Source organism: Hirundo rustica, chromosome Z, assembly GCF_015227805.2.
Source record: "Hirundo rustica isolate bHirRus1 chromosome Z, bHirRus1.pri.v3, whole genome shotgun sequence".
In the NCBI taxonomy this organism is placed as follows: domain Eukaryota; kingdom Metazoa; phylum Chordata; class Aves; order Passeriformes; family Hirundinidae; genus Hirundo; species Hirundo rustica.
Window position 1 is genome coordinate 11,245,974 of NC_053488.1, and position 25,206 is coordinate 11,271,179.

A 25,206-nucleotide genomic window follows, 5' to 3' on the forward strand; every position below is an offset into this window, starting at 1 on the left:
AAATACAAATTAATATCCAGCTTTTCCACAAGAGGGGCAAAAAGGATCCCACAATACACCTGGTTAAAGGCAGACATCACTATTGCAGACATTATGTTTGGGAATGTTGCACTAGGCAATTTTAATCAAAAAGACATCATTATTCTTAGGGAATTATTTCTTTTGTTCTAGAATTTGAATACCCATCTTAGCAAAATATTACTTCTTTCTTTGCTCTTTCAGTTAATAACTGGAATCAATTCACCAGGGCCTCAAATGAGCACCCTGATCCACTTAACAAGAGCAGGAGAGAAGCAGGAGGCAGCTCAGTTGTGTTCATGTGCATACACACAGGCTCAGCTCTGACTGGTTGTGGCAGAGTCAAAACTGTTGTGAGACACTCAGGATCTTAAGAGTTATATTTCCAAACATAAGGAAAAGATTGATTGAAAGGAAAGTCTTGATTCCTAAACAAGCCCTTTACTATTTAGAGCAATAAATCCTATTAAACTGCTGTAAACAAGGTACTGTGAAATTTTCTCAGAGCAAGATCTCAGCTTGTTAGAATGTATATCAAGTTATATCCCGTAATTATGCTGGACCATCCTGTTTTTAGGGCAGAAATTCCTCCTTTTTCCTAGACAATACAGAATAAAGTCTCCTTTGCCTTCAGGAAAGGATTTTTTCCAGCAGTTACATTAAGTTGAAGGCACATCCTTCTGCTTTCTCTCATGCATGATTTGTGTGGGGTGTGACGGCCATATGGACAATATCACTGTGAGGTTTTTTTTATTTTGTTTTGTTCTATAGGATGGTTTTAGACAGCCTGATTATATAATTTTGGGAAGAGATAAAGAATACTATTAGATGTATACTATAAATTTTAAAATGTCATGGAATGTGGAGGTGAACTCATACCAAGTAGAGATAGCTACACTTGACAGTTTTTCTACGGGAATCAGAAAGCCTTCATAATGTCCTCATAAAGAGGACAGCACAGTTCTTCACTTTATTAATGGAGTGTTGATAATAATAAAAAAAAGAAAGATGAAAACTAACCAAAGTGATAAACTTTTTTATAAACTGGTAGTTTCTTATGGAACTATTTAATTCAAAATAGATAAATTTGCAGTTAGTATGCCACAGAAATAATGCATATTACCAGCACCTATCATTTTGTAGTGGGTTTACGTTCACTAAATTTTGGTTGCCAAATTTAGTGTTTATTCTTTTTTCTGTGGGAGAGAGGTTAGGAGAAAAAGCAAAGCAGGCTCAAGATTAAAAATGAACAAAATAGTTTTATTAACACACACTAAAAGAATTTGAAAAAAAGAAAGAAAGTTGGGAAAAAGAAACCCCAAGCTAAAACAGAATAAAACTTCAAAACACTCTTCCCTCCCCTTACACACTATTAACTTTCTTATAAATCAACACAGAAAGACACAACTTGTGACTTTCAATCCGTTTCACTATTTGAACATAATTATTCATTACTTTAGGAAAAGGGTTTCTCTAGAGTTTCATGGAGACATTTGCTACAAGACAAAATAGCCCAATGGCTCTTAATGTCACACATCTGCCTTTTTCTCTGGCCACTTATAAGCCTCTCAGTGTATCTGAGGTATTGCTCATGAATACTCCTTCTAGTCTAAAATGATCTTCGTCTCAAAGGCTGAGACCTCCCTTTAATCCAGGAGCAGGGGCTTTAAAGTTCTCAATTAAATCTCAGTCACAACACTCTTTAATTTTGGTAAGAATTAGCATTCTCCCCAACAACCAAGATGCTACAAAGAACAGTCCAGTTCTCCACAGTTTACCTCAGAGAAGTCCAGTTAAAAATGTCCACTTCTTCAATCCTCTTCCAATAATATTACCAATTCTTTCACTTCTAATCCACTGACTTCATTTGGTGTCTGTTCTACGTACCCTCTGTTTTCTTTCTTCTCTCTCTCAAGGAAGAGCTGTGCTTTAAAAGCTCCATGTTGCTAGGAAAGAGTTAAATCCACCCCGGCCTGCAGTGGCCGTGTGCTCTCTGCCCCGGGCTGCAGGGCTGTAGAGATGCAAAGCTGTGCTGATAAAGGAAACCGGTGGAAGTCCTTCCTTCCACCCCAGGCCGGCTCGGAGCAGCTACTAAGCTGTAAGCACGTGGCATTGCCGAGCTGTTCTCTCTCCCTTCCCGCGGGCAGCCGGGAGGAACAGGCCCAGCCCGGCCCGCTCCCATGCGAGCAGCAGCTGCCGGAGGCCCGGAGGGCAGCGGGGCCTGACCCGGGCCCCCTGCTGCCCACGGCGTCACCTCACGGCAGTCTCTACAGAAAGGGAATTACTTCCCCGGTCCCCCCCCCGCCCCGCCATGACGATTTTAAATGGTTAGTCTCAAAGTCGCAATTGGCATCTTTATTGGTTAAATTAGCAGCCAATTCCTTTGCTAGCTTTCTGATAGGTCCCTGTGTTCCTCTCCCCGCCCCCTCCCCCCCCCCCCCCCAGCAACGCTAAGGTCCTGGCAGGGAAAAACATTTAAATTTTTTTGCATTTCTCTATAATTAGAAACAAAACTGTGCCAACCCATGATACATTCCTAAAATGTCTTTTTTTTTTTTTTTTTTTGCCTGCTCAGTGAACAACATTGGCAACACTTGATATTCTAAATATAGTAGTAGCAGCCAAATTTCAAGCAAGATGTTAATTTGGTGAGATGAATAAACAGAATTGTTCTGCTGTTTAACTACTGCAGAATGTCATTAATGTCCTTTAATGAGTAACATTATATACAGTGACGCTATCTATGCTTGGAGACTGAATTTAATACGAACTGATTTTTTAATTGCTTCTATTCATCAGCTATTTTACATCCTTAAGTAATTTTTCTATGAAGAGATTATGATTTCCTTGCAATAAGATAGCTGAAATTCAATTTTCCCAACCTTTTTGGTTTTATTGATAAGATGCATGTCAAGTAAAGGGCAGGCTTCTGGGCCAGTGTTGCATGGGGTGCTGGGCTGACTATACCCTTTGCAGCTATTCTAATGGATTAATGAAACGTGAGGTAGAGAATAGAAGGTCTTCATTTAAGATTATGTGTGTTATTTAATGAGATAAAGGGAAGCAAAAGCGTGTAGGAGTCAATTGAAAAAAAAAAAAAGGGTCTTCAAGGGCAGCAACATGTTGCCCTACATTTCAATAGCAAAAGTGTATTGGCAGAGTTAACATATGTTGAAACCAGATCCATCTTTGTACGACAAATTTAAACATCAAAAATTGAAGCCAACTATATGCCATTTTTAAATATTTGTCTCACTCCTTTGAACTGGGGTTCTTTTCCAGTATGTATTTGATATATATAAAACCATTTTTGCTATCCCCATACGTGATAGACTCACGTCTGTGTAGTGCTGTAAACAAGAGCTGGTTCTTATTCACAACTTTATTATATGACCCGTAGTTATGAATTTTTGCTTGTGTATTTGTTTTGGCTGGCGCTATTATAGCGTAATTTCTCAGATTCCTACTAATATGAACTTAATTTAAAAAAAAAAAAAAAAGTTAATCGTTTTGGACAATTCAAATGATAGTCTTCATTTTAAGTAAATTAGCAGTACATTTTTTAGGAAATTCATTCTCTAAAAAGTGGGAGAGACAATCAAATATTCATCAATCAAGACTGTGTTAAAAAACACCTTTATTCCCATATTTCTTTTTCCTTTCCACTTAAGAGTTAAATAATTGCACATATTCAGCAGTCAGGGAATGTTCAACAGCAATATTTTAAATAGTTATTTAGACAAAAAATATATGTATGAAGGTAAAATCTTCAAAGCAGTTATGGGAAGGGGAGCTTTGTCCAGTCTATTAAACTATAAATGAAGGTTTTAGTCATAATTGTCTCCTGGACAGGCCGTATCTTCCTCAGAAAAATTTGTCACGTTGCCAAACCATTTTCATGACATCTGTCAATTCTTTTTCATATTTCAGGGAAAAAATTCTTGTCACACAGAAAGAGGTCTAGTCAGTAGATAGAAACTGATACTATATAGATGAAGAAAAATATTTTCATATATTTGGGCTGTGAATGTGGGGAACACCTGACTTTTCCTTAAAATTTTCTCTAGTTTAGTGAGGCCTGTGACATTGGCTGAGGCCATCTGGTCAAAACTCTGCAATTTAACAGTAGTAATAGGAGTCAAAATCTTATGTAATTTCTCTCACACAAAAGAAGATCTTCTCATAGAAGACTTCACTAATTATTCTTTAATATCAAACTATTTCCTGGTGTCAGAAACAAACCAAACTATCTTTTAAAAGTTTTGCAAGCATTGTTTAAATTTGATACATAAACCAATAATACAAATATACCATATGCCAAAATGAATGCAATTTCTTAAAAGACACAAGGTTAGTGTTCCACATTTCACTGAGACTTGGGCGTATGAATAAAACATAATAAAAATGTAGCTTTTGTTAAATTAAAATGAAAAAAAAAGTTAAAAAAACCTTTTCATAAGACAAGTAAATAGGAAGTTGTTTGAGTAAGACATGAATTTTCATATTATATTATGGGCAGAAACTACGATTAAGTTTAATTTCTTTTTTTTTTTTTTTTTTTTTAAGTGCTTTGAGATACTTGAATTAAGCTGTGTGGCAATCCAAATATTAATATCCATCCACACAGTAAAATCTCAGATGGATTAGTTTTACCTCAACCTAAATATATCAGATCAAAAAACTGAAGATATGTATTTCACATAAACGTTGATTTTAGAGAATATTTGAGTATTTTAATATACTGTAGACCACACTGTCATGGAAAAATTTAGATTGCTTTTAAGATACCAAGATTAAGTGGTTTTAATTTTTCTGCCAAAATTCCATAAAAGTCAATCCAATCTCAAATGCCTTGATATATCCCAATACTAAACTGTTCCACTGATATTTCCCTTGAGACTAATTTGAATATGGTCTAATTACCTGCAGACACATTATATTGGAAACATTATGTAAAATTAAGTTCACTTTTTTTGGCTGCATACTTTACAAAGGTGTTAAAGCTGAAGATGTGTTCAATGTATTGTTTTCAAAAACTCATCCTTCACTGAGGAACAAAAGAGCTTTCAGGTAAAAAACAAGTTCCATCGAGCTTACCTGGTATCATTGTAACTTCAAAATTATGATTGTTTCATACTTTGAATCTACCCAAGTAAGACAGTCATGTCCAACGTTCAGATTTGCAAAAAATGTTTTGTAGTATTCCATCCCACATGTGATCACAGACCATGAGATGGGAAAATGTTTGCTGTTAGGTTTCCCAGTAAATTTTCATGGCCTCCAGAGACAGATGACTGGGAGGAAGATTGGAGCCTCCCAGTTCTTCCAGTCCAGTACTGCTGAGGGCAACCTGGTGGCAAGGGTGCAGGCATCTGCATTGCAATGGAGAATTTGCTGACACAGCATGACTCTTGAAGTGCTGTTGTGCTCACTTTAATTCCTTCTTCGGTGGAGAATCTTCAATGCATGAATTAAATCAATTTTGTATCTGGAACAAATATTTCTAGTTGTGTGTATGTACCTTTAATGGTTTTAATTTCGACAACCAGTCAGAAACACCAATTAATGTAGTGGCTTCACAGTCACTAAATTCTGGTCTTAGTACTCAACTCTTTTTCTGTGGGAGAGAGACTAGGAGCAAACAAAGCAGGCTCAACCTTAAAAATGAACAAATAGTTTTATTAACACACAATAAAAGAATAGAAAAAGAAAGTTGGGAAAAAAAACTAAAACAAATCAGAATGAAACTCCAAAAACACTCTTTCTTCCCCTTACAAACTATTCACTTTCCTACAAAACAACATAAAGAGACAAAACTTGTAATTTTCAGTCAGTTTCACTACCTGACAATAGTCTTTCATCAATTCTTTAAAGGAAGAGTCTCTCTTAGAGTCATGGATCCCACTGACAATTTAGAACAATTTTCTTGTGGGTATTTTAACTGTCACTACAACAACCGCCTGGAGAAACCTGCCTTTGTGACCCCTCCCAGGAGCAGTTTCCCAAGCTGCTTATGGGTCATGGGTCTTAGACTTTTGCATACTGGGGTGTCACCTTTTAAAGATGAGTAACTCTAAAGGCAAAGGATTCTTCACCTCAAGGTACAGAGATTATTTTCTCACTTCTTCACTGGCGCAGAGAGCTTCTCATCTTTATCTCTGTTCAAACATCTTATAGGATTAATATTACTTAGTCCATCACAAACACCTTTGCTCAAATCTACACACAAATTAAAACAATCATCTCCCCAAATGCTTATCTTTCCCATGATTTAAAGGAATGATCTAAATAAGGAGTTCATTTCCATGGCTCAAATAAGAATAGAACAACCAACTCCTCAACCCTCTGTCCTAATAGTGTTTTCACTCTCACTCTACTGACTTCATGCTGTTGTTCTTTATGTTCACTCTGTCCCTTTCTTTTCTCTCTCAGAGAAGAGCCAAGCCCTGGAAGCTTCATGTTGCCAGGAAAGGGTTAAATCTGCCCAAAGTCTCTTCTCTCCCGCAGTAGCTCCTGGTGTTAGATGTTCAAGGCTGCGCTGGTGAGGGAGGAAGAACTCACAGAAACATCAGAGATCGGAGCGCTCAGGCAGTCCGGAATCACAAAAAAAACCAGGCAGGATCATAAATGCCTTCTCAGCCCACCCCTTGGTGTAAATCGGGGTGGCCTCAGCCCAAATGGTGCCCATAGCTCTTATCAGGGGCCCAGCAGAGATCTCTCCCTGCTCCAGGGAAGGTTGAAGAAAGCAGTTGTTGTAAAGCAGTGACCTCTCCTTCCCGCGCCCCCCTTCACCCGGGAGCCGATGGAATCCGGCCAGGCCTCAGGCCAGCTCCCCCATAATGGGGGGAGCAGCAGGCCCAGCTCGATGTTACCTGTCTCTCTCTGGCCAAAGAAGAAAAAGGACCCACCTTCAGGAAACCAAGGGGTTTTATATGGTACTTCCGAAAGTCATAGCCAACAATTTCAGTGGTCAAAACAGATGCCAATATTCCAACTAACTCTCTGATAGGTCCCTGTCCTTTCTAAAGTTTTCTAAAGCAATTCCCAGGTCCTGACCTGGAGAATCATTCTACATTCCTCTCTAACGAAAAAAATCAAACTGTACTAACCCATTATGAAATGAAAAGAAACTATTCCACTTCATTAACAAGGAAGAAACTGTTCCATATATAAAAATACTGGTTTGCAACCAACTTTAGTTGCACTTAAATAAACCACAAATATAAACAAACAAACAAAAATCCTACCAAAGAAAAACCCAATAAGCAAACCACAACTGAGGAAAACCCCTCCAATTTTCCTCTGATCTGAATTTTCTTAAATGATTTTTAGACTTGCCTACTTTCCATACCTCTTTTCCTTTCTTTTTATTTCTCAACTAAAGAGCTAATGAGCAGGACATTCAAGTTGCTAGCTTTTTAGCATGGGGTGTTTTTTCTTCATAATTATATTTGCATGTTGGAGAATGGCTACTTGAGGCTTAGGTTAGATCTATTTATTTATTTTAGCTTTCTGTTATACAAAGTATAAAGCATGAAGTAGTTTCTGAAGGATTTTTTTTAAACTGTATTTTTATATCCTAAGGAGAAGCATATGTAGCCTTGCACTAATGCCACATTAAAAAGATTAGTGCAGATGTTCAGCTCACATCAGTCACATTTCATCTTTCCAAGAGAGTAGGCTCCTCTTTCCTTAGAGTGTGTGTTAATGCAATAGAAAATATACCTGGATTGAATTCAATCTTGAAATAATTATGCATTCATAATTATACTCCAGTTGTGTGGACAAAACAGTTTCAGGAAAAAAATAGAATTAAGAACAACCTAATAAAAGTCTTATGCATCACACTTACCTGTTTGTGTTAGATACCAGGAAGGCACACAATATAGATGACTTAACACCTTTTGCCTGTGTCTTTCGTCATGTAACAGAGTCCTGTGAGGACTTTGACACCTGCCAAGGGTCCGTGACAAGTTGCTTCTGTTTCCAGCAAGACACTGGGGATGGCAGCTCATGGAGCAGCTGCATTGTGGTTGCAGGCCACAGCACCCCTCTGATGTGTCCGAACTTTTGAACCCCTGATTCCACTTCATTTTAGTGGTTTAAAGGCAAGGCATCCTTCTTCCCATTCTGTTGGACACCTCTGCTACTTGTCTGGTTTTACTAAGGTATATTGGGCACATTCTTGCCATTCACTTCTTTTTCCTTCTCTAGTGAGCTGCAGCCCGGGAAAGGTAAATGTTGTCACACCCTCTGGAGCCAGGCATAGGGTATTCCCCTTTTGGGAACAGTCCCGCGTCCATTGTTCTCACAAGCTGCCTTATCTTTCTTTCTATCTTGTTTCCTGTCAGGTTTCCACCTTTGCAGCCAACTTTGATTTAATGCTGGGAATTCAAGAGGCTTAATACCAGCCAGAGAGATTGAGGTGCTTATAATACTTATATACAATGCACACAAAATACCCCTAGTTTTCCAGTTCTCCATGATAGTTTCTTTCTGTGCTGAGCATAAATATCTTTCTACCCTTCAGATTCTTATGCTATAGTGTAAAATGCACTTAATTTCTTTGTGTGTGAAAGTAGCACTCTAGTACTAGTATTAGGTGTAGATTTGTAAATAAAGACAATTCCACAGATAATTTTGAGTTGTTTAATTATATAAAATGTCTTATGGATATGAGAAAACAACTTACATGTCACTGTTTTTCAGAGACAGAGGAGTTTCTTAGACAGGGTTATTCACATCTTGTTACTTTGTATTAGTGAAGAATGCTTTGCTATGCAATAAGAAACATACCCCAGAATACAAAACTTCATGAAATATATAATAAATTTTATGATCTTCAAAGAGATGAAATTCTGAAATAATTTGTAGAGCAAATCTAATCAGTCTGAGTTCACATTGTGAATTTTAAAAGTTATTTGACCTTTTCAAGTCTACCAGGGGGTAGATCCTTCTTCTCCCTTTGTGATCCTTTGATATATGCTAAAACAACTCTTCTGGTCCACCTGCTGCTTCAAAGTGAGTTCATTCTGTGGCTTTTTCAGATATTAGCCTTCATTAATTAAACTATGCTTATCGTCTGTCTCCCCCAAAAAACAAAACAAAACAAAAACAAGAAACCCAACAACAACATTAGCATTAGTGTTAGTGCCAGCAGGTAAGGGAATCTCTTCTTGAGTGACTTTCTGTTCTATCTGCTTAACCAGTAATTGGTGGGGTATGACTGGGTGGAAATAAACAGCCAGCTTTCTGAATCCATGAGGGTGACAGGTGCAGCTGAGATGAGGAGCATTTGCTTTCCAGGCACAGGACTGCTTGGCTCCTTTGGAGTTGCATACTTCAATGGCGTTAAGATTGTGTTCATGTTCATGTACATTTTGTTTCCAGTTTTCCGAGGAATGCATCCTTTGGGCTGTTAGTCTTGTGCTGCTTCTGTTGGGATAAAGTGAGTTTACCTAGCTGTGATCACCTGGCTCTGGGGAAAGTGGCAAGATTCCAGAATGCTTGCACTCACGGATTGCCTTATGCTATTAACAAGCCAATTGATATTAAACAGCAAAGGAGACGGCATGAGACTTTATTATTCTTCAGCAAAGTGTTTGCATTTTCTACAGCTTGCTGCCTTTAAACCTTCTGTGCTCATATGTAGAGAGAGAGGGAGAGGGGGTGTGCTCTAAAAATAATTTCACTGTTTGTGTGTTTAGTATTGAATCGTGGAAGAGAAGTGTAATGAAAAAAGAAAAAGGTACCAAGTAACAGAAAAAAATATAGCAGCAAAAAGTGATATTTTTGCTGTCTGTATGTGCAATTACCAATAATTAGAAAGCTTTTCAGGCAGGAAAGGTAACTTAATTTTTAAATATGGGTAACTAAGGCTATTGTCTTTAAATTTTAAGCAAAAAAATATACTAGGAATACGACTAGTGACAAATTATTTCTTAGTCCCATTTGTCTGATATTATGTGCATTATGTACAACATTAGTTATTTTCTATCTTTTTCTCTAGAATGTATTTGTTTTATGGCAGAATTTCCATCCAAATTTCAAACTGTTACATGAAGAGAAACTTTTTATTAATGGAATTGAAAGAGTCACTGAAACTTCTTTTGTGAAAAAAATTTCTCTCCCTTGATTTTGTCCCACTGAAAAAAAAAAAAAAAAGAAAAAAAAAAAAAAAATGAATATAGAGTTGCATGTCAGATCAAAGAAATGGTGATATCTGATTAGAATTTTAGTAGAGGCTTTTTTGAGTTAAAAAAAAAAAAACACACACACAAAAAAAAAAAAAAAAAAAAAAAAAAGAAAAAAAAAAACACCAAACCTGGGATTCGAATGATAAAAGTTTCCTTAAGAAAAAAAAAAAAAAAAGAACTTTTATATCAACTGCCTTACCAAAAGTAATTTCAGGTTAAATCAATATTTATAGTCAAAAATCCTTCATGTGCTTATATATTTCATAGTATATTTTATTGAAATTACCAGGTTATATGTAGATTTTAAGTAGAAAATACAAATTTTGACTAAGAGAATGAAAAATGTACTGGAAAACTTTAATGAAAATCTTTCTCCAGTTGAAAAAAAAAAAAGTGCCTTTCCATAACATTTATGATGTTAAAAACAAACAAACAAACAAACAACAAAAAAAAAAACCCTGTTGAAAAGATAACCAATCTGATAAGAAAATTTTGAAATAAGAAATTCTTAAATGTAATGCCTAGAAAGCACCATGATTTTACTACAAAATCTAATTTCCTCTTAATTGTTTGCAGTTTGAAAAGTCCATAATTTTTCCCAAGATTTTATTTCCTTGTCCTAAAATAGTATCATGCTATGCTAAAGGTTGAGTTTAATTTTGGTATTAGAAGGGTATATTTCTCTAGTCTGTGGATTATTCCCCACCATGTAGACTTCCACGTTTGCTGAGTATATATCGATATAACTTCATCAGAGCTGCTGATATACTGGGGAGAAAAAACAAACCAACAATGAAATACAAATGATCTTATAGAAATGTGTAACTTGATTTTGCAACAAGTGATTAATTTTTTTGCCTGTAAGCCAGAAAAAATTCCTCTGTTTCACTACATTGAGAGTGGGAAACGTATTCCAGTCTCAGCTTTCTTTAAAGAACATGGAGGCTGGTGCTAGCATCTGCTGAATATGATATGATAAATCTGCCAGTCTCCATCTCCATGGCGTTTTTAAGGTATCACACTAATCTGGAGGCTACTGCACTACTGCCTTTCAGAAAGATGATGCTTTCTTGTTTAATAACTGTTCTAGTTAAGATTTTAACCTTTGTTATAGTTGATGTAATACTTTCGTCTCCATTTTTGTAAGAGGTTGATGCATTGTGTGACTATCCATTCTTCTCCTTCCTTTTGTGACAGCTCAAACCCAAATCAGTTCAAAAACAAAATAATACTAGTAATTGAAGACCTTCCACAGTTTCATTGGTTTTTTTCTTGTTGTTTCACCATCTTTAGAAAACTCATAAACAATAGTGCAGGATTGTACTTTTTACAGTTTGGACTACTTGCTGACTTTTTCAGGGAGATGTTCTATGTACAGGTTAATTTGAAATACATACAAAATGCATATAGGTCACATTTTTCTGTGCATTAATTTGAGGCATGACTTCTAAAAATTGTAGATGCAGAATTTCTAAGCAAAATATAAATGCTAATTTTGTCATGCCAAGTATTATTAAGGAGTTTGTAAGAGAGTAGAACTCAAACTATTTAAAAGGATTAAGGGAAATGAGAGTATTTATATAGTGGAAATGAAAATATTTATTGTAACTTTGAAGCCAGAACTTGAAGTAGACTGTGCAATATTTAAGATGACTGGGTCCCTGAGAATGCTTCTACCTCTAAACACACCAAATTAGTCTTTCTGAGTGAGGATTTGCAACAAGACTTTTTATGGCTAATATAAAAGTGCAGAGTGTGGATGGAAGAACTTTTATGGGTATTGTTTGCCATTAGGTTGCATTTATTTATTCTTGCATCCAGTGAGTGGATGAGATAAAAGGGATTTTCTCAAAGATCACACTGTTGCTTGGCATGCAAGATGTCTCCTAGCTGACCTAGGAGGTGAGAGGCGCATATTGAGGTTGTGGAGTTAGAACTATGAATTATTTTGATAAGTGCAGGTCTCTTTTTAGAGAGAGAAAAAACAAACAAACAAACAAACAAAAAACAACAACAAAAAAACCAACCCCACCGCAGTCACATATGTGCACATATAAACCTTACATACTCACACTAATATATACATTTTGAAATAATGTAATGCTTGTTTTCATGGCTGTTACCAAAACTGTGACAAGCATTTCTCTATTTCAGTAGTGCTAGCTGGGTGTTTCCCAATGTGTCTTGAGAACGAATACTTTTTACAGAAATGTATAACACCAAATTCCTTGAAGATTTTCAAACTGATAATTCCATATTGTCTTTATGACACATGTCAAATATTTGCTTCAAAGGAGATTTTTGATTTCAGATTTTTATATCATAAGCCTTCCACAAACTAATTAAAAAAAAAAAAATCCCAAACAAATAGGAGAAACATTTCAAATTTCCACAACCAAATACATTTCAATTAACCTGTACAGGGTTTTTAAAAATTTGTGTCACTTGAAATTTCTGCATTAGTATTATGTTCTGGAATAGGATGACATTTCAGAATTTCAATACTACCAGTTAAAGCAAAAATTATTTTTGATATTGTTCTGTCCCTAAATACAAATAAGGAGTTTTGTCAAATCACCAAGCCAGTTGTCATTTTGTCATTAAAGTTTTAAATTCCAATGACAAAGTGGTTAGGACTTAGACTAATGGCAATATTTTAGTTACATCTTCATGTCCATAGAAACAGAATGAAATAACCAGGTGAGTCACAATATATGGTGAAACATGTTGCAAAGCTCATCCTGTTCCAAGAAGAGGGACCGGTTTTTTCTACTGAAAAAAAAACCAGAAAACCAAGCCCCAGAAATTATATCCAACAGGTAGGGAGAAAATTTATTTCTTTGAAATACAATATATCATAGACACTGTTAATGCAGTGCTTTGGTCGCCTGGTAGAGCTGGAAGTGACAACATAATGAGCACTTGGCTAGTCAGATACTGATATAAAAAACAAGTATTAAACCCTATCATTAGTGCTTCTTAATCTGTCGCACAAGCAGACGCAAACCAGGGAGCTGAATTGCTGTTTAATTTATTTCTGTTCTGTTCTCATTTGGTGTGAACGACTTCATTTCACAAGGAGGTCTTGCGTTTTAGTACTCTATTTTGTCTGAAGTGTTCTCTACAAACTGATTTTAATTTTGGTTCAGTTCTAAAGTGTGTTGCTTCATCATATGAAAACTGTCATATTCTTTCCGTTTTCCCAGTAGTAACTCTGCACTGGGTAGATTCTTTTTGAACTTAAACTCCTGGTGCATTTGAAAGAGATGCTGCTTTAATAGGTTATCGTGTGATCAAAAACATGTAGTGGCAAACTGAGAAAGCTCCTCAGCTGACTTACGATGTTGCTCCTTATGGTAAAATTCTCATTTCTTTTTCTACCGCATCCTCTATTGCCCTGGGTGTTGTTTGCCTGGTTTGGGAGCAATCTGAACAAAGATAGAATTAGTCCAGCAAAGAAATTATGGCAGTATTTGTTTTCAGGAATTACAGTGTCTCCCAGAGTATCAAAGTAGTTTAGAAATAAATAGTGAGGATTTCTGGTTATAGCAATAAGTACTGGAGAGATATTGTTGAAGTGTGCATGGCCTGCTACATTTAGAATGTAGTTTGCTAATAAGCAATTAAATATTCCATAGTCAATAGCAGTGCTTGAGGGTGAGGGAAAAAGACCAACTGAGTAATTTTAATTAATATTAATTTAGCCTGAAAGTAAATTCTGATTTCAAACTTTCTCTTCACTGAAAGCAATATTCTGAAACCAAGTACTGATATTTCCTAAATCACTTTGCTTAAGTAACTCTTCATTGCAGGCAAATAAACCAGTGGTTGATGGTGGATTTAGGCACATGGAGATGTGCCAGAAAAAGTTCTGAAATCCAAACACTGTCATTCTACCAGTGAGGATGTCAAATGCTGTTTCCATCCTAAGAGAAAAGCAGCTGTGTCACTAACAGCCAATTTTAGATTACTGACAGCAGCATTTCCTAACAGCTTTAACTGAACATGTTTAAGAAATTACCTAAATAACTGGGCAACTATTTATTTTCATACAGTGTGATAGATCAAGAGAAATAATGAGAATAAACAAACCATCATCCTTAAAGGTTGGGGGAGGAGCTTTCTGAAGTACAGCAGTCATCCTGATGGCTCAGGCATGGGGCTGTGCTACCTCATCTCATTTATCTTTGGTATAACTCTTGCCTTTTGTACTCAGAAGAAAAAAGTTCCTCACCTGCAGTCTTAACTAGTGTGATTTGAGAGGCTGGACTGACATACAGAAAGTAAAATCAGAAACTCAAACTCTCAGTCAGTGCTCTCAGCCAGCTGTTCTGCTCATTACAGTTAAACAGATGTTTGATCTATTTGTGAATCAATCTCTGAACCCCAGCCATGGCTGGATTTGGCCCTGGGTATTAATTTGCTGTCTAGTTTATTGAGGCAGTAATATCTGCTACTATTTCTATCTTTTAGATGATATAATATGTTGTCTGTCAGAATTTAAAGCTAAAGCATTTAGTCTGTGGCTTGTCATAGCCTAAAAAGTTACACAACAGTCTGGCTTTGAAGAAGAATGGAAACTTTTTAAGTGTAGCTGTATATTTGAGCCTTAGTCTTCTTTATGAGAAGGTTAGTTCATGATTTATCACCTAGAAGGAAATTAAATTGAAAAGAGGCCCTGGCAGGGTTTTTGGATCAGGGCAAATTATGATCAACCAGTGTAATGTTCTTTAGCAGGATAACTGGACTAGTATTGAGGAAAATTATAGGAAAGTTTGTGCTGCCATTCCCTGAGAGACTTGCAAGAAAAGCAGTTATGGTGGTTTGGATTAAATTTGTATAAACTGAGTATCCATCTTTAAATTTAAACATATTTTCAGAAAGTAGAAAACATTTAATGTCAAGTAGGTGAATTAAATGAACGTTTGTGGAGACCTTGATATAAGTGGTAAAACAGGAAGAAATTTGATGACAATCCGAGGAAGGGTCAAAAGGCTTTGTGTCATAGCTGAGATAAATCCAGATGAATTTCAGTGTAGACAAGTACAAAGTGTTTAGAAAGAAGAAAGAGACTGTATAAATAGGTGGGCAGCTCTGCAGACAGCTATTAGGAGATTATTTGTAGATCATAGTGAATAACAAACACGATGGAGATACTCCATCTCAAATATATCAACAGAAACAAGCTGGGAAAGGACCTCAGTGTGCTGAATATTTTTCAGAACAACAGATTTAAATATGAACTGATAAATATGAGGTTAAGATGTGTGACAAAAAAAATTATAATAGCTTCCTGAAAACATTATGTCAGAATTGTTTAGCAGCCAAAGAAGAAACTTATATCTATAGTTACAATGAAGAATGTAAGAAACAGAAAGGGGAACTTTATGCCATTATTTATAGCTATGTTATGACCAAGTTTTGGATGTTAACAGTGCTGACTTCTCTTGATTAAAAAAAATAAAGGAGTTGAAAAAGCTACAGAAAAAGATAGCAAACATGATGAATAGCAGGAGCATCTAAGAAACTGAACAAAGACTGGGGATTTTCAGCTTAGAAAAGAAGGACAAGTGGAAAGTTTGAGAAAGTTTATGAAGAATATGGCTGGATAACAGCTGCTCAGCATCTTCCTTAGAGCAATGGCAAAGCACTGGTCAGGAGCAGGGAGCAGTCCTATAACAGAGCAAGGAAGGCACCTTTCTGTAAAATGTGTAGTTAAGGTAAAGAAATTTTCATCAATTGAATTTAATTGGCTCAATTGAATTAATTGAATTCATTAAATTTCATTGATTTGACATGGCTCAAAAAAGCAATTTGTATTTATGTGTTTATTAATTTATTTGCCATAAGAGAATATTACTACAAATTATTTACAAGCCACAATCATCAGAATTAATTTAATACTTTTTAAAAAATCTATTTAGTCACTTCTATTCCTTCACTATGAAGAAAATTTTAGAATATTAAAACTTGGTTAATAAATAGTGAGAATAAATGGGAACACCATGGCAGTTTAACCTTTCTGTTTATAATCTACAAAAAATAATACAAAACCATAATTCAAGAAGAAGCAATGGAAGCATACCTATTTCCTAATATACCTGTAACCAGGTCTCCTAACAGCGGTGTGGTAATTAGCCAGTGTACACTAAGACAATGCCATTCACACCCCTCATCCCCTCACCCCCCATTTTTTTCAAATGTATGAGTCAGAATGTGGCTGATAACGGGCTGTACAGAAAGTATTTGTGGGAGAATGGGATAAACAAGCTATCATAGTTATTGGGCTGAGTTGCTGACTGATCTTTGATTATTGTGATGGGCTATAGGGATGTCCAAAGGGAAGTTTAAATATGGGATCAATGGGCAAACTAAGCATATTGAGTGACAGCAGTTATCAGTCAACATGTTTTTTGTCTGATGTGACAGCTGTTGTGTGCCACCCACAGGGGTTCTGCACGTGATCTGGAGCACTTATTACTTTTACTAACATCCTGTGATGAGCTGACCAAAGCTGGATACCAGGTGCCCACCAAACACCCACCTCAGAAGAACAGTAGGCACAGAAAATAAGGTGGAAAACCTTATAGGTAAAAAAAAAAAAAAAAGTTTAATGAAGTAAAAACAAAGACTGTGTGGAAGCAAAGGAAAAAAATTGAATTGTGTTCTCTATTTACCACCAGCAGACAATATTCAAGGTTTCAGGAGACAAATATGAAGAGTAAATAAGCCCATTTCTTTGGCCTTTGTCTTAGCTTTTGCTGCAATGCGAATCATATATGGTATGGAATAACCCTTTGGTCAGCTGTCCTCCCTTCCTTGATTTTGCTCATCCCCAGCCTACTGATGCAAGGATGGCATGTTGGGAGTGCCAGCACCTCCCAGCACTCCCAAAACAAAGGTGTGCCATCAACCCCTTCCTAGGTACCCCTGCAAAGCACAGCACTGTGAGGGCTGCTGTGGGGAAAACTAGCTCTGTCTCAGCCAGACCCAATGCTCACACATCCCTGAAGTTCATCTCAGTGTTGTGTAAAAGATAATAGCTGTTTTTCAGCAACTAACCTTCCTTTGGGCATATGAGTCACTGAAGGGAGTAATGCAGATGCTTTAACTTACTTTAATGCAACTGAAATTTTTTCAAGGAAATTCCAAAAGAAGCTAATTTCTAGATATTTCTACTAATTAGATCAGGGTGCTCCAGAAGCTGGCCCAGCATAGTATCTATTTAAATTTTCTAGGCAAGTAATTTGGCCAAAGTTGATGCAAGCTTTCAAAAAGTAGTTGAAATCTGGGTAGTAAGTTTGAATTCGTTCCTTTATCTCCTCATACAAAAACTCAGCTAAGATTTTTTTTACATGTTCCAATACTGAGTTTTATAGCTGTAGCTTCCTTCATGTGGAAAAGATCTTTGTATGATATGATCCTTTTTTTTTTTTTTTTTTTTTAATCTTGTTTCTACTGTTAATACTCCCAGTCTCTTTTATAATTCATCTGGCAAATATCCATCATAACACTGATCTCAAATCAGGCATTTATAACTTACATTCACTGCTAAGAATCAAACCTGTTAGGAAGCTGTCCACTGAACTTTATATGCATCCTGATAAATTACAAGATGAACGGTTTATGTAAACAAGTAGTACAATTGTATATTTTCCTTAACCTGTCAGTACGTTTCAATAAAAGCAACATCAAAAGCTATTAGAACAGCTTATTGGATATATAAGCCAACAAATGCTTTCTAAGAAGTAAATGAGAACCAGCAACGAATGCTGGCAAATAGATGAGGGATTGGTTTTTGTTTGGTTTTTTTTAGTAACAGAAATGCACATTTAAATAGCTTTAGGACTGTGACAAATCACCAAAACCAGGAAAATTTAAAGCAGGTTCTTGCATTCTGGAGCAAGTTCATGACTTGATAATGTTGCATATCAGCCGTTAACATTAGAGGCATTGCACAGATGCAAAACAGAAGTTTGGACTCTACACATATTTGCTTTTCACATATCCTCCCTTGAGTTTGCAAATACCTGATTCCAAGCCAAATGTGCTTGGTGTCTTAGATAGAAATATAAGACAATATGAAGACTTCATTTATTTACTGTTTTAGGAGAAAGATTAGTTTGGATCAGGTGCCTAGGTAGGAGGGATTAATCTTTCACTAATGGCTGCTAAGGACTGGTAGTACTGCTAAATTCTTGCTATTTATTACTATATTTTTAAGGAAAGATATTGATGCACCTCATGCTATTTCAGCCCTACCTGCTCATTCTGCCATGGCTTTGTCAGTTATGAAGAGCTAGATAAAGTTCACTCATTCAGGTTTTGTGTCACTTATTTCTTCCTGGAGTTCTTTGCAACCTGCTTTATATTGTTTTGACAATCTAAAGTATTCCTAAAATAGAAATTAATTTTCTTTTTCTTTGCTGCTCCTTACAGCTAAGATTTTGCTAAATTGCCTTCCAAAAAGAAAAAAAAGGTGAAAAAAAACCCCAAAAAAACCCCAAACCACACACACATACACACAAAAACACCCAACCCCCCCAAAAAAAACCAACAAAAGAAAGAAAGAAACAAACAAACAAACAAAAAGAAACAAAACAAAACACCACACCCCAAATTATACAATTGCTTGTATTTGCAATCACTTCTGATCAGTCTGCTCTCTTCTACTGGTAGATTTTTTTTCTCTCTCTTTCATCAGTAAACTATTGCAGGTGGCTGTTCAGTGATATAATAATTCAAAGAAAGGGAGTTCTTTATGTTTTACTAGTTTATTAAACAACTCCAAATTTTCTCCAGGTTCTTTCTAAACAACAAATATGGTCCTCTATTACAGCAACATCTCACACGCCTCTTTCATTTGCATCTGCTCTAGGGCTATTGTGATTAATCCCTATAACAATCTCAAGATAGAGTATGGCATAATGACTTCAGTGTCTCCTCAAACATTTCAATAAATGCTTTTTCTTGTCACTTAAACATCACTCAGATGACACCACCATTCTGATACTTGTTAACAGAGTTTCCTAAAATGTTGCTGTTATTAGAGAGGATCATTAACACATATTTTTGGGCTGGGAAAGTAATCATATGAGTTTATTTTCTGCTTAAGATATATTGAAGAAATAGATAATTCTGAATTATGCTCAGTTTAATCAGAAAATTTTGGGAACCCAGTGATTTTCTGTTGAATTTCAAGGTGTACATAAAAGTGCTTTATAAAAGGCTGTATTTTCCTGAAAAGAACAAAAGAAGTGAAAACAAATTTCAACTTTAATAAATTAGATTTTTTTCCTTCTGATACTGATTAACTATTTGCCCAGTGGCATTATTTGAGTATAAGAACCTGTGTGTGGCAGGAATGTTCTTGGTTCGCAAGAGCCCAGTTCACTTTGAAGGTTCCTAGGTATTACAGTGACTCAATATAAGCAGTGATAAGAAATACCGTTGTTGAACTTTGAGATAAGCTATTGTTTTACTGATGAGAAAGTAAATGCATGGGGTAGACATTCTTTGTACTGATTATTGCTGAAATGTGTGATATGGCAGCTCTCTGAAATAAAACATCTACTGAAGAAATGTTACTTATCAAAGGGGAGCTAGATCTGCACTGCTGAAATGAGCATTTTCAAATGAGCATATTCCATACAACCTTCACAAAATAAAATTATTAGGAATGTGAATTCTTTATCATAAAATAGAATCTCCCAAGGGAAATATAAACCACAAGACAATACCAAGACTGTCACTAAAGGTGCTTTCCTCAAGATGACAGTGTAATGGGACATAACGTGCTGATTTGTCACAGCAGAAAATGCTGTCTCTATGAGAGAAAGCAAACTTTATGACAATTGATCTGAGATAGGTCCATGGTAATTCTCTAGTACTGTCCTAGTCTCTCCCATGATGCTGTGGCATTTTAGAGCTTGAACAAAGCCAGACATTCCTAGGCCAATTCTCATCTCTTCCCTCACTTGGCAAAGAAGGAAAAATCCAATGCCCCAATCCCTCATTTGCAAGGAATGACAGAAACAGGTGTGCTGAGAATTTAAAAATTAGTGATAAATTGGCCAACAAGATGATTGTTTGGAAAATGGGAAAGATAATCCTCCAACCACTGCATAATGAGTTGTGTGAAAAAAGGTGCTTATAGTAAGAAGTGTACTTGTTTGATTTCCTGTGTAGCAAGGTTAAGAATGTAGAATACATTCTCTGTAATCCAGTATTCTACAATGAAGAAAAAAGCTTAAAAGTATTGGTTAAAAATGAAAATAAGTATTGACAACCATAATGCCAAATTAAATTTCTATCCTTTTTGTGTGGTTCTTAAGTAATTTCTTTCACAAAAAATAATGTGTTTTTAAGACTAAAAGCTTGAAGAAAAGGAAATGAGCAAGCAAAAGAAATTAAATTAATACAGCTACATCCTAACAATAATCAGCTGGATTGTAATTCAACTCCCAACCCATTCATCTAAAAGCAAAGCATCTTTGTTAATAATCACCCAAATTCCTTTTGTGAGTATTGAATAGAGAAAGGCACGTCTAAAGTTTTGTCCAAAAGTGACCTTTGAGGTAAATGAAATTAATCACATTTTCAAGATGCCTTTCTTTGTTCATTACTATACACAGACTAATGAAAATATTTCAAATTAAACTAATTTTTAAATGACTGAAAGTGAGGCAAATTCTTTTCATGTTGAAACAAAAGATTTTTTTCATCCTCTATAATTTGCAATAAGAACGAGTAAAGTTATCTAGTACAGTTTTTATTGACTTACCAGAAACAATGTAGAACACCCAATGAGAAGTCATTTTTTTAAACTCTATAGAAGAATATCTCATAATTTCCATTTTATGAAATGGAGGCTTGCTGCCTTTGCTCTGTGTGTCTATAGTGACTGCTTCAAAAAGGGTCCATTTTGAGATTGAAATGATGCTGTGAGACTGTTCAAGGTCCTGAGAATGAAAAATGATTATCCATAGTTAAGAGCTGCTGGTTTAAATGCACATGTAAAATATGGATTGCTGCTAATACCTGTGTAAGTTTTTGAAGAACTGAACAGCTTTTTATCTGACTTTACCAGTGAAGGAAAATTGATTCAAGTAACTACTTGATTATTAGTGTTATGTTCACTTGAACTTTTTCATTCAGTCTTTTAAATTCAACATAATTTAGAGATAGCATAAAATACAGTACTAAATAATTCCTAACTTTTAAATATTCCGTATTTTAATTCAGACTCCACTTACTTGATAAATAGTTTTTGGGATTTAAAGAATGAAATAAAGGTAAGATTATATGTATTCCAAAACAAGCAAAGTACATCCCGGAGGCATTTTGATTTGTAGGGCAAAAGGAAAGTGACTATAATGACAAATGTCAGCAATTCAAGTTTGACATGAGTGACAGGAGAATTGGGCTAACCTTATGAAGTTCAGTAAGGTGCAATGCACGGTGCAGGGTCACAATAACCCTGGCAGGGAGTAAATAGCTAACTGGCAATTCTACTGAAAAGCACCTGGAGATTTTGATGGACATCTGGTTGAATATGAGCTAAGAGCACTCTTTCACCGTGAGCAAAACAAGCTGCATACTGAGGAGATCTGTGGCCAGCAGATCTCTGAAAGCAGTCATTTTCATCATAAATTGTGAGTTACTGAAATATTTCCTGTAGTTCTGGGACTCCAGTTAAGAGAGATTTGGAGAGGCCATTAGAGACCCAGTAATGAAGTTTGCAAGAAGGACTGAAAAGATGTTCAAGTTTACTCAAGCAGAAAAGAGGAACTAAGGAGGGATCCAAGAGTCTGAAGCTAGTAGTAACAGGCTAATAACAGCTAGTTATTAGAATAGTTGCAAACAGTGACATAACAATCTGTTCCTCATAGTGAACAGTGTTCTAAGCAGGGCAATGGTCACAAACTCACTTTGGGGCTTTGTATCTGGTTTGGAAGTACACTGGTTTTTGGTTTTTTTCCAGCTCTGAGGGTAGTGCAACGGTGCAGGCATCTGATACCTGGAGATGCTGTCAGATCTTCAGCTGGAAATTTCCAAAGAGATGAAGTCACATCTGTAATTTTCAGTACTGATGAATCCTGCTTTCCAGAAAGACACTGGGAGAGATGAGTTTCTGATACCCCTCCACCTAGTGTGTCACTCTGTGGTTCATTGCTGCAATATTAAGTACTGTACAGCAGAAGTCTTTTTTCTTCACAACGGGAATTGATTGATGAGGGGCTAATATTGCTTTCTTTTTATAAATGGATACTGAATAGAGAAAAAGTAAGATCAACATTTCACTTTTTATTTTGTGTAAATGGTTGAATGTCTTAAAGACTTATAGTAAACTTCTTGTTCACAAAAAGCTTTCTTACCTTCATCTGTGTTTATAGATTCAGCACATTAGCAAAGCTAAATCAGATAGCCAGAATATGAAGAAAATATAACTGCTATGACTTTTTCTTCTCCTGCCTTCTATTTCCTTAATAATAAGTTCAATCTTCAATTTCTGTAATTTCCAATTTTGTTTAATACGTGGCTATGAGATGTTCCTCTTTTCTTTTCTTATCTGTCCATACTTACTTTCTCCCCTCTGCAGCTCCATCTTAGTGGACGATGTGGACTTCAGTGGGTAAAAGGTGTATGAGGTCTTTTCCTTAAAAATTGTAGCACAATATACAAGGAGGACAACGGTATTTTTCATAGTCATAGACATTTTTGTTTAGCCTGATTTTTCTTCAAGAACAGGTATTGAAAATATTGGTAACTGTGTACATACACATTTTAATTTTCATTGTGCTCTTTAACACAAGTCCTCTTTGCATCTTAGCTGCTTGAAATGAAGACAGGTGAATGCTTTTTAAGTAATATAAACTAGCAGAAAATTTTAACAACTATTAACTGGATTAATAAGATTAATTGTATAAACAGTCACAAATAGGTTAAAAGAAAAGGACTAGTAGAAAACAAGAGTTCTTTGTATTTCCCCCAGTAACTGATAAGATATCTCAAAGGACAAGGAAGAGTTTGTCTAATACAATTCTCTTGAAGATTTTTGAATCCAGGCTTGTTGAGACAGTTCCAAGACTTGTCTCTATTGTAGACATGGAAAAAATGATTCTCCATTTTGCCCACTAAATTTCCCAACACAGTCACCAGAAGAGTACAAAATTACCACTTTCTCCATTCTGTCATATGATAGGCAGTTTTATAACAAATACAGCAATTGCATAAAACTGAGTGGTCAATGTAATATGTGAGTGTTATACAGTTGCTCATAAGTGAAAAACGGTCTACTACACAGCTGGCTACATAATCCTAAGGCTCTAAAACAAAGCCATGAAAAACATTTTGAATTAAAAAGCCAGAAATTACACATTCAACGTCAAGTAGCTACACTGTTCTGTCCCCTTCACAGAAGCCAGTTGCTAACATTCTGAGATACTGTATCAAAGTTGACTCTTAAGTGTTTATTGAATGGGAATCCTGGAAAACAAAGCAATTTTTTCTTGTCCTGGTTTGATTTTTTTTTTTTAATTAAATGTTTTGCATTGTGGGTCTTCATGAACATGTAATTAAATTATTAAATGTAATTATCCATGAGTGGAGGTAATTATGTTAAAAAAAAAAAAAAAAAGTGTATTATTTGATTTATGTACAAAGATTTTTCTGACAGGGATTTTTGTTAAAACAGAAGGCATAATATCAGTCATAGTTACCAGACCCCAGCAGATGAATCACATAGAAAAGCAGAGGTAAAATTTGAATTTGAAAAGCCAGGGCACTCTTTCTAGTCTCCCAAGAGTTGCTCTTGAAAACAGTTGCACAAAATTATAAATTATCTTTTAAATAGGATGATCCTATTTAAAAGATAATTTTAAAAGGTTATTACATGATTAGTTTATCTTATTTAAATACTAGACACATTATGTACTTCAAAAGTTATTGTTGCCCTCAAAATAAGATGAACCTCCCTGTGAAGAATATGTTGCTTTTTTGCAGGATGCTGTAAGAGAAACCAGTAAGTTTTGCAGCATCAATACTTAACTGGCAGTGTTTCATTTTGTCTTTCACTTTGAAATTAGCTGAAAAGCATTACTATTGTAAAATAATGAATATACCAACATTGCTGTGCAATGATTTTGGGGCAAGATGGAACTTTAGTGAGGAAAACTCAGCAGAGTTCATGAGATTGACTTCATTCAGTAATGTCTTTAGTTGTCAAGTGACTAGACGATGATAATATGAGGTGAGCCAGGCAACCTACACCTATTCTGGTGGTGGCATTGTCTATCTGATATCAGATGGGCTGGATAATCTTTGACACTGCCAAAATACTAACATTAATGAAAAAATTGTTAGGTTTGGGATTTTTATCCGAAAAAGACAGTGAATGCACCATGTGAACAGACACAGCTTGTCTCAGTCTTGGAAAGGCAGATCTACAGAGAGCAAAAAAACTCGTATGAAAACCACAAATTTTGAACTTATATCCAATTTAATACATATATTTCAACTGATTCTTAAAGTTTACAGTTGAAAATGTTTTAAATATCTGGACTTCAATGAGGAGATATATTGATATTGTATCTAAAATTAGATCTAAAAATCTAATATTGTATCTAAAAATAAGAAAATTAGGAGAAACATTAACAATCAGCAAAGTCTGTATTGCAAAGAAGATAAAATTATAAAGTGATACTAAATTGAGTATATTGAGTTAATGTTTGATCAGAAATGGTAAAATTTCTTGAAGATTTCTTACCAGCAGAATAGGCATGATACAATGTACTCTACAGCTGCATTTCCTGGTTTCAGCCATGGCTGACTGCTGACTCAGCTTCATCTGTTGCAGTCAACTGTCAATTTACAGAAATATTATTGAACCAATTTCCAAAATGTCTTTATTCATTCAGGTAAACATTGTCTGTTCTCCAGAACTGTGAAGCTGATAAAAATGTTTTCGTATACTGGCAACCAATTTTACAAA

General features: G+C 35.6%; 1 protein-coding gene and 1 long non-coding RNA gene across 5 annotated transcripts in view; one reads left to right on the top strand and one right to left on the bottom strand.

Annotated features, from left to right (window-relative positions):
• Positions 1–25,206, top strand: part of PDE4D (phosphodiesterase 4D) — a 313,664-nt gene that overhangs the window by 125,467 nt on the left and 162,991 nt on the right. The gene's annotated exons all lie outside the window — the stretch shown is intronic.
• LOC120765144 (uncharacterized) lies at positions 8,951–25,058 on the bottom strand. Its single transcript, XR_005704382.2, has 3 exons — positions 24,982–25,058; positions 20,998–21,175; positions 8,951–9,453 (listed from the first exon to the last, which is right to left on the bottom strand). It is a non-coding gene; the product is annotated as an uncharacterized LOC120765144 (long non-coding RNA).